The sequence below is a fragment of the Macaca mulatta genome, chromosome 19, assembly GCF_049350105.2.
Source record: "Macaca mulatta isolate MMU2019108-1 chromosome 19, T2T-MMU8v2.0, whole genome shotgun sequence".
NCBI lineage: Eukaryota > Metazoa > Chordata > Mammalia > Primates > Cercopithecidae > Macaca > Macaca mulatta.
In genome coordinates, this window is record NC_133424.1 from 39,028,004 (window position 1) to 39,038,802 (window position 10,799).

Below are 10,799 nucleotides of genomic sequence, written 5' to 3' on the forward strand. Positions count from 1 at the left end.
GGAGCCAGAGAGTCAGTGGGTGCTTGGGAGGTGGGGCGACAAGTGGGGGAAACTGGGAAGGGAGAAGGAAGCCAAAAGCCTTCAGCCCCCGTCTCCACAGGTGTTCCCCATCCAAGCCCCAGCCAGGCCCGACTTTTCTTAGCTTCAAGGCTCCAGTGCCCTCAGGCTGCTATGGCGTTGGGGGCTGCCAGAGCATGCTCCCATGAGGGGATAGCGGGCCGTGGCGGGGGTGCATGTGGGCAAGAAAGGGGGAGCAAGAGAGTCAGGGGGCAGTTGGGAAGTAGGGAGACAAGCTGGGGAAAGAAGGAAGGGAGCAGGAAGCCAAAAACCTCTAGTCCTTAGTCTCCCCAGATGGTCCCCCATCCAAGCCCAAGCCAGGTCTGACTGTGCTCAGCTCCCAGGTTGGGACACACTCAGGCTGTTATAGAACTGGGGATTGCCAGGGTTGACCCACAGGGGGAGGTCCAGGTCCACGGCATGGCCTCAGCCGGGTGGGAAAGGAAAATTGAGGTTGTGGTTGCAAAGCAGGGCGACAAGCAGAGGAAAGCATGATGGGAGCGGAAAGCCTAAAGTCTCCATCCCCTGGTCTCCCTAGGTGATTCCCTATTCAAACCTCAGCTAGGATGGACCCTGCTTCACTTCTGGGATGGGGTGCCCTCAGGCTGCTATGGCACCAGAGGCTGCTGGGGTGGGATCCCCCAGGGAGGTCCCTGGTCGCAGCCAGGCAGAGGTAGACAGGAAAGGTGGATCCAGAGAGTTGGAGCGGTTGGAAAGTGGGGTGACAAGCAAGGGAAAGCGGGAAGGGAGCAGGAACCAAAAGCCTCCAGCCCCCAATCTCCTGAAGCAGTATCCCATGCAAGCCCCAGCCAGACCTGACCCTGACTAGCTTCTGGCCTGGGGCGCCCTTAGGCTGCTATTGCACCAGGGCAGAGCCATATGGGGAAATACTAGGCCGTAGCTGGGGCTCATGCAGGCAGGATCAGAGGAGTCAGAGAGTCAGTGGGCAGTTGGGAAGCAGGGAGACAAGTGGAAAAAAGCAGGAAGGAAGTGGGAAGCCAAAAGCCTACAGTCCCTGGTCTCTCCTGGCCTTCCTTCATCCAAGCCCCAGCCAGGCTTGACCCTGCTTAACTTCAAGGCTCTGGTACCTTCAGGCTGCTATGGCTCCTAGTGCTGCCTGAGCCGGCTCCCATGGGGAGATCCCGGGCCACGGTGGGGGCTCAGGCTGGCAGGAAAGGGGGAGCCTAAGAGTCAGGAAGTGGATGGGAGGCAGGGGGACAAAGGGGGAAAGTGGAAAGGGAGTGGGAAGCCAAAAGCATCCAACCCCCGATCTTTCCAACTGGTCTTTCATGAAAGCCCCAGTCTGGCACGACTCTGCTTAGCTTGTGGGCTGGGGCTCCTTCAGGCAGCTGTAGTGAAGGAGGCTGCCGGAGCGGCCCCCACAGAGAGGTCCTGGGCTGCAGCTGGGGAGCAGGTGTGCAGAAAAGGAAAAGCCAGGGCATCAGGGGTAGTTGGGAAGTGGGGCAGCAAGCGCGGGAAGTGGGAAGGGAGCATGAAGCCAAAAGAGTCCAGTCCCCAGTCTCCGCAGGTGGTCCCCTATCCAATCTCCAACCAGGCCCGACCTGACTTAACTTACCAACTCGGGTGCAATCAAGCAGGTATGGTGTTGAGGGCTGCCAGGGTGGGCCCCCATAGGCAGGTCCCGGGCTGCTGTGGGGGCGCAGATTGGCAGGAAAGTAAAAGCGAGAGAGTCAGGAGGCAGTTGGGAAGCAGGGCAGCAAATGGGAGAAAGCAGAAAGACAGTGGAAAGCCAAAAACTCTGGGCCCTAGTCTCCCCATGCGGTCCCCCATTCAAGTCCCATCCAGGTCGGAATCTGCTCAGATTCCAGGCACGGGCCCCCTCAGGCTGCTAGGACGCCAAGGGCTGCTGTGACGGATCCTGACACGAGGTCCAGTGCCACAGTGGGGGAGCAGGGGGGCAGGTAAAATGAAACCAGAGAATCAGGGAGTCGTTGGGAAGCGGAAGAACAAGGAGGGGAAAGTGGGAAGGGAAGGGGAAGCCAAAAGCCCCCATCCACTGGTATCTTCAGCCGGTCCCCCATCCAACTTTCAGCCAGACCCAACCTGATTAGCTTCTGGGCCTGAGCACAATCAGGCTGCTATGGTGCTGGGTTGCTGGGGTGGGCCAGAATGGGAGGTCCTGTGCAGAGGTAGGGGCTCAGGCTGGTAAGAAATTGGAAGCCAGAGAGCCAGAGGGGGCAGTTGAAAAGCAGAGCAACAAGCCGGGAAAAGTGGAAACGGAGCAGAAAGCCAAGAGCCAAAGGCCCGGTCTTTCCAGATGGTCCCCCATCCAAGCCCCAGCCAGGCTTGTCCCTGCTCACTTTGCAGGTAGGGTCGCTCTCAGACTGCTATGGCCCCAGGGGCTGCTGGGGCTGACCCCCACGGATAGGTCCTAGTAGCGACAGGGCCACAGGTGGGTTGGAAAGTGGGAGCCAGGGAGTCAGGGAGCGGTTGGGAAACAGGGCAAAAAGGGGAAAAGCAGGAAGGAAGCAGGAAGCCAAAAGCCTCCAGTCGCAGCCTTTGCAGGCAGTGCCCCATGCAAGCCTCAGCCAGACCTGACCCTGCTTAGCTTTCAGGCTGGGGTGCCCTTAGGCTACTATGGCATCGGGGGCTGCCAGGGCGAACCAATACAGGGAAATGCCAAGCTGCAGCCAGGGTGCAGGTGGGTGGAAAAAGGGGAGCCAGAGTCAGTGGGCAGTTGGAAAGTTGGAAGACAAGTGGGGAAAACATGAAGGGAGCAGGAAGCCAAAAGCCTCCAGCCCCCTGTCTCCCTAGGTGTTCCCCATCCAAGCCGCAGCCAAGCCCCAGCCAAGCCCAACCCTTCTGAGCTTTCAGGCCGGGGTGCTCTCACCCTGCTATGGCACCAGGGGCTGCTGGGGTGGGCCTCCAATGGAAGGCCCTTGGGCGTGGTGGGGGTTCAGTGTGGTGGGAAAGGGGAAGTGAGAGAGTCAGGGTGCGGTTGGAAAGCAGGGGGTGACAAGCAGGAGAATGCCAGAAGAAAGTGAGAAACCAAAAGTCTCCAATCCCCGGTCTCCCCGACGGTCCCCCATCCAAGCCACAGCCAGGCCTGACCTTGTTTAGCTTTAGGCCTGGGGCATCCTTAGACTGCAATGGCTCCAGGGGCTGCTGAGGCTGATTCCTACAAGGAGTACCCTGGCCATAGCAGGAGTGCAGGCTGGCCAGAAAGAGAAAGCCAGGAAGTGAGGGGTGATTGGAAAGTGGGGCAACATGCGGGGAAAAGCAAGAAGGGAGCAGGAAGCCAAAAGCCCCCAGCCCCCGGTCTCCCTAGGTGGTCCCACATCCAAGCCCCAAACAGGTCTGATCCCGCTTAGCTTCCGGTTTTGAACATGCTCAGGCTGTTATGGCACCGGGGGCTGCTAGGGCGAACTCCCACAGGCAGGTCCGGGTTTGTGGCTTGGCCGCAGGTGGGTGGAAAAGGGAAATCCGGAGAGTCAGGTGGCGGTTGCGAAGCAGGGCGACAAGTGATGGAAAGCATGAAGGGAGCGGGAAGCCAAAAGCCTCAAGCCCCAGGTCTCCCAAGGTGATCCCCCATTCAAGCCTTAGCGAGGACCGACCTTGTTTCACTTTCGGGCTGGGGCACCCTCAGGCTGTTATGGCGCTGGGGACTGCCAGGGTGGGATCCCACGGGGAGGTCCTGGGTTTTAACAGAGTGGAGGCGGGTGGGAAAGATGGATCCAGAGAGTCAGAGGGAGATTGAGAATTAATACAACAAGCAGGAGAATGCGAAAAGGGAACCAGAAGCCAAAAGCCTACAGTCCCCGGTCTCCCCAGGTTGATCCCCATCCACACCCCAACCAGGCCCGATTCTGCTTATCTTCTGGGTTTCAGCGCCCTCAGGATGCTATGGCACAGGGGCCTGCCATGGGGAGCCCACATGGGGAGGTCCTGGGTCATGGCAGGGGCACCGGCAGGAGGGAAAGGGGGAGCCAGAGAATCAGGTGGCAGTTGAGAAGCGAAGCGACAAACGGGGGAAAGCAGAAAAGGAGAAGAATGCCAACAGCCTTCAGTCCCTGGTCTCTCTAGGCGGTCCCCCGCCGAAGCACCAGACAGGACCAACCCTGCTTAGCCTCAAGTCTGGAGCACCCTCAGCCTGTTACGGGATCCAGGGCTTCCGGGGCAGACCCTCACCTGGATGTCCTGGGCTGTGGCAGGGGCACAAGGAAAGGGAAAGACAGAATGTCAGGGTGGGGTTGGGAAATGGGGCGACAACTGTGGGAAAGTGGGAAGGGATCGAAAAGCCAAAAGCCTTTAGCCCCCTGTCTCTCCAGGCAGTATCACATCTAAGCCCCTGCCCTAGGCCTGACTCTGCTTAGCTTCTGGGCTGGGGCACCCTTGGGCAACTATGGCACAGCGGGCTGCAGGGGAGATCCCAGGCCATGGCAAAGGCTCAGGCGGGAAGTGGGGGGCAGAGTCAGGTGGTGGTTGAAAAGTGGGACTACAAAGGAGGGAAAGCAGGAAAGGAGAGGAAAGCCAAAAGCCTTCAGTCCCTGGTCTCTCCAGGCAGTCCCCCACTGAAGCCCCAGCAAGGACTGACCCTGCTTAGCTTCCGGGATTGGGCATCCTCAGGCTACTATGGCACAAGGGGCTACCTGGACGTGCCCCCACAGGAAGGTCCCGGGTAGCGGCCAGGACGCAGGCAGTTGGTTAGGGGGAGTAAGAGAGTCAGGGGGCAGTTGGGAAGTGGAGCCACAAGTAGGGAAAAGCGGGAATTGAGAGCCTTCGGTTTTTCACTATTGGCCTCAATGTGCTCCTAAATGTTCCATTGTAGGTTCTACAAAGAGGGTTTTCTATTTGCTGAATTAAAACAAAGGTTTAACCTTGTGAAATAAGTTTACAGGTCACAAAGCAGTTTCAAAGGGAGCTTGTTTTTACTTATCATTGTAGAATATTTGTGGATTTTTTTCCTACAGGTCTATATAAGGTAAGAAATGCCTTTCGTAGATTCTACAAGAAGAATGTTTCCAACCTGTTGAATCAAAACAAAAGTTTAAATCTGTGAGATTAATCCACACTTCGCAAAGCATTTTCAAAGATAGCTTTTTTTTTTTTTAATTTCTATCACAAGATATATATATATTTTTTTCCTATAGGACTCAATGAGCTCAGAAATATCCCTTTAAAGATTCTACAAAAAGACTGTTTTCAACCTGTTGAATCAAACCAAAGGATTGAATCTAGGGAGATAAATTTACACCTCACAAAGCAGTTTCACAGAGAGCTTGTTTCTAGATTTTAAGGCAGGATATTAGGTTTTTCACTATAGTCCTCAGTGGACTCAGATATGTCCCTCTTTAGATTCTACAAAAACAGTTTTCAACCTCTCTAATCAAAACAAAAGTTTAATTTTTGAGATGAACCTACACATCACAAACCATTTTCACAGATAGCTTGTTTCTAGTTTTTATCATGGAATATTCAGTTTTCACTATAGGCCTTTATAGACTCAGAAATGTTTGTTTGTATATTCTACAAAAAAATGTGTTTCCAAGGTGTTGAATAAAAACATAGGTTTAACTCCATATGACGAATCCATCGATTGCAATGCATTTTCACAGAGAGCTTCTTTTTAGTTTGCATTGCCAGATATACTGTTTTTCACTATAAGCCTCAGTAAGCTGAGAAATATTCCTTCATATATTCTACAACAGTGTTTTCAAACTGTTGAATCAAAACAAAGGTTGAAATCTGTGACACGAATTTACTCATTGTAAATCATTTTCACAGATAGATTGTTTATAGTTTTTATCACGGAATATTCAGTTTTTCCCAGTAGGCCTCAATGGGTTCAGAAATGGTCCATCGCAGATTCTACAAAAGCGGTGTTTATAACCTGTTGACCCAAAACACAAGTTCTGTTCCATGAGATGAATCCACACATCACACAGCATTCTCAAATGCAGCTTATTTTTAGTTTTTATCATGGGAAATTTAGTTTTACACTAAAGGCCACAATAGGCTAAGAAATGTCTTTTTGAAGACTCTACAAAAAGAGTGTTTCTAACTTTTTGAATGAAAACAAACCTTTAAGAATGTGAGATGAATCCACACATCACAAAGCATCTTCACAGACAGCTTTTTTCTTGTTTTTATTTCAGGACATATGGATCTTCTCTGAGGCCTCAATGGGCTCAGAAATGTCCCTTCACAGATTCTACAAAAAAAAAAAAAAAAAAAAAATGTTTTCAAACTGTTTAATCAAACAAAAGTTTACCTCGGTGAGATGATTCCACACATTGCAAAGCATTTTCACAGATAGCCTGTTTTGAGTTTTTATCCTGAAATATTTGGTTTTTAATATAGACTTCCATGGGCTCAGAAATGTTCTTTCATAGATTCTCAAACAAACAAACAAACAAACAAACAAAAAACATGAAGTGTTTAGAGGCACCCAAGATGGCTGAATAGGAACAGCTCCAGCCTCTAGCTCCCAGCATGAGAGAAACAGAAGATGGGTGATTTCTGCATTTTCAACTGAGGTGCCGGGTTCATCTCACTGGGGCACATTGGACAGTTGGTGCTGGTCCATGGATGCAGCCTGACCAGTGAGAACTGAAGCAGGGCAAGGCCTTGCCTCACCTGGGAAGCACAAGGGGGAAGGGAATTCCTTCTCCTAGCCAAAGGAAAGTGAGACAAACAACACCTGGAAAATCGGCCTCTGCTGCTGATACCCAGGCAAACAGGGTCTGGAGTGGACCTCAAGCAAACTCCAACAGACTTGTAGCTGAGGGTCCTGACTTTTAGAAGGAAAACTAACAAACAGAAAGGATACCCACACCAAAACCCCATCAGTACGTCACCATCATCAAAAACCAAAGGCAGATAAAACCACAAAGATGGGGAAAAAGCAGTGCAGAAAAACTGAAAATTCAAAAAATTAGAGCACATCAAAGGAATGCAGCTCATCACCAGCAATGGAAAAAAGCTGGACAGAGAATAACTTTGACAAGTTGAGAGAAGAAGGCTTCGGTCGATCAAACTTCTCAGAGCTAAAGGAGGAACTACGTAACCAACACAAAGAAACTAAAAACCTTGAAAAAAGATTTTACGAATGGCTAACTAGAATAATCAATATAAAGAAGTCCTTAAAAGAACTGATAGATATGAAAACCATAACACGAGAACTACATGACAAATGCACAAGCTTCAGTAACCGACTCGATCAACTGGAAGAAAGAATATCAGAGATTGAAGATCAAATGAATGAAATGAAGCAAGAAGAGAAGTGTAGAGAAAAAAGAATAAAAAGAAATGAACAAAGCCTCTAAGAAACATGGGATTATGTGAAAAGATCAAATCTACGTCTGATAGGTGTGCCTGAAAGTGACGGGGAAAATGCAACCAAGTTGGAAAATATTCTGCAGTATATCATCCAGGAGAACTTCCCCAACCTAGCAAGGCAAGCCAACATTCAAATTCAGGAAATACAGAAAACGCCACAAAGATACTCCTTGAGAAGAGCAACTCCAAGACACATCATTGTCAGATTCACCAAAGTTGAAATGAAGGAAAAAATGTTAAGGGCAGTCAGAGAGAAAGGTCGGGTTACCCACAAAGGGAAGCCCATCAGACTAACAGAAGATCTCTTGTCAGAAACTCTACAAGCCAGAAGAGAGTGGGGGCCAACATTCAACAATCTTAAAGAAAAGAATTTTCAACCCAGAATTTCATATCCAGTCAAACTAAGATTCATAAGTGAAGGAGAAATAAAATATTTCACAGAGAAGCAAATGTTTAGCGATTTTGTCACCACCAGGCCTGCCCTACAAGAGATCCTGAAGGAAGCACTAAACATGGAAAGGAACAACCGGTACCAGCTATTGCAAAAACATGCCAAAATGTAAAGACCATCAATGGTAGGAAGAAACTGCATCAACTAACGAGCAAAATAACCAGCTAATGTCATAATGACAGGATCAGGTTCACACATAACATATTAATCTTCAATGTAAATGGACAAAACGGTCCAATTAAAAGACACAGACTGGCAAACTGGATAAAGAATCAAGACCAATAGGTTTGCTGTATTCAGCAGACCCATCTCACATGCAGAGACACACATAGGCTCAAAATAGAGGGATGGAGGAAGATCTATCAAACAAATGGAAAACAAACAACAAAAAAAAGCAGGGGTTGCAATCCTAATCTCTGATAAAACAGACTTTAAACCATCAAACATCAAAAGAGACAAAGAAGGCCAATGGTAAAGGGATCAATTCATCAGGAAGAGCTAACTATCCTAATATATATATGCACCCAATACAGGAGAACCCAGATTGATAAAGCATGTCCTTAGAGACTTATAAGATACTTAGACTCCTATACAACAATAATGGGAGACTTTAACACCCCACTGTCAACATTAGACAGATCAACAAGACAGAAAGTTAACAAGGATATCCAGGAATTGAACTCAACTCTGCACCAAGCAGACCTAATAGACATGTACGGAACTCTCCACCCCAAATCAACAGAATATACATTCTTCTCAGCACCACATCATACTTATCCAAAATTGACCACATAATTGGAAGTAAAGCACTCCTCAGCAAATGTACAAGAACAGAAATTATAACAAACTGTCTCTCAGACCACAGTGCAATCAAACTAGAACTCAGGACTAAGAAACTCAATCAAAACCGCTTAACTACATGGAAACTGAATAACCTGCTCCTGAATGACTTCTGGGTACATAACAAAATGAAGGCAGAAATAAACATGTTCTTTGAAACCAATGAGAAAAAAAGATACAACATACCAGAATCTCTGGGACACATTTAAAGCCGTGTATAGAGGGAAATATTTAGCACTAAATGCCCACAAGAGAAACCAGGAAAGATCTAAAATTGACATGCTAACATCGCAATTAAAAGAACTAGAGAAGCAAGAACAAACACATTCAAAAGCTAGCAGAAGGCAAGAAATAACTAAGATCAGAGCAGAACTGAAGGAGATAGAAACACAAAAAACCCTCCAAAAATCAATGAATCCAAGATCTGTTTTTTTGAAAAGATCAACAAAATTGATAGACTACTAGGAAGCCTAATAAAGAAGAAAAGAGAAGAATCAAATCGACACAATAAAAAATGATAATGGGGATGTCACCATCGACCCCAAAGAAATACAAACTACCATCAGAGAATACTGTAAACATGTCTATGCAAATAAACTAGAAAACCGAGAAGAAATGGATAATTTTCTGGACACTTACACTCTCCCAAGACTAAACCAGGAAGAAGTTGAATCCCTGAATTGACCAATATCAGGCTCTGAAATTGAGGCAATAATTAATAGCCTACCAACCAAAAAAAGTCCAGGACCAGATGGATTCACAGCTGAATTCTACCAGAGGTACAAGGAGGAGCTGGTATCATTCCTTCTGAAACTATTCCAATCAATAGAAAAAGAGGGTATCCTCCCTAACTCATTTTATGAGGCCAACATCATCCTGATACCAAAGCCTGGCAGAGACACAACAAAAAAAGAGAATTTTAGACCACTATCCATGACGAACATCGATGCAAATATCCTCAATAAAATACTGGGAAACCGAATCCAGCAGCACATCAAAAAGCTTATCCACCATGATCAAGTGGGCTTCATCCCTGAGGTGCAAGGGCGGTTCAACATACACAAATCGATAAACATAATCCAGCATATAAACAGAACCAAAGACAAAAACCACATGATTATCTCAATAGATCCAGAAAAGGCCCTTGACAAAATTCAACAGCCCTTCATGCTAAAAGCTCTCAATAAATTTGGTATCGATGGAACGTATCTCAAAATAATAAGAGCTACTTATGACAAACCCACAACCAATATCATACTGAATGGGCAAAAACTGGAAGCATTCCCTTTGAAAACTGGCACAAGACAGTGATGCCCTCTCTCACCACTCCTATTCAACATAGTGTTGGAAGTTCTGGCTAGGGCAATCAGGCAAGAGAAAGAAATCAAGGGTATTCAGTTAGGAAAAGAAGAAGTTAAATTGTCCCTGTTTGCAGATGACATGATTGTATATTTAGAAAACCCCATTGTCTCAGCCCCAAATCTCCTTAAGCTGATAAGAAACTTCAGCAAAGTCTCAGGATACAAAATAAATGTGCAAAAATCACAAGCATTCTTATACACCAGTAACAGGCAAACAGAGAGCCAAATAATGAATGAACTTCCATTCACAATTGCTTCAAAGAGAATGAAATACCTAGGAATCCAACTTACAAGGGATATAAAGGACCTCTTCAAGGAGAACTACAAACCACTGCTCAGTGAAATAAAAGAGGACACAAACAAATGGAAGAACATACCATGCTCATAGATAGGAAGAATCAATATCGTGAAAATGGTCATACTGCCCAAGGTAATTTATAGATTCAATGCCATCCCCATTAAGCTACCAATGACTTTGTTCACAGAATTGGAAAAAACTGCTTTAAAGTTCATATGGAACCAAAAAAGACCCCACATTGACAAGACAATCCTAAGCCAAAGGAACAAAGCTGGAGACATCACACTACTTGACTTCAAACTATACTACAAGGCTACAGTAACCAAAACCACATGGTACTGGTACCAAAACAGAGATATAGACCAATGGAACAGAACAGAGTCCTCAGAAATAATACCACACATCTACAGCCATCTGATCTTTGACAAACCTCAGAAAAACAAGAAATGGGAAAAGGATTCCCTATTTATTTATTTATTTATTTATTTATTTA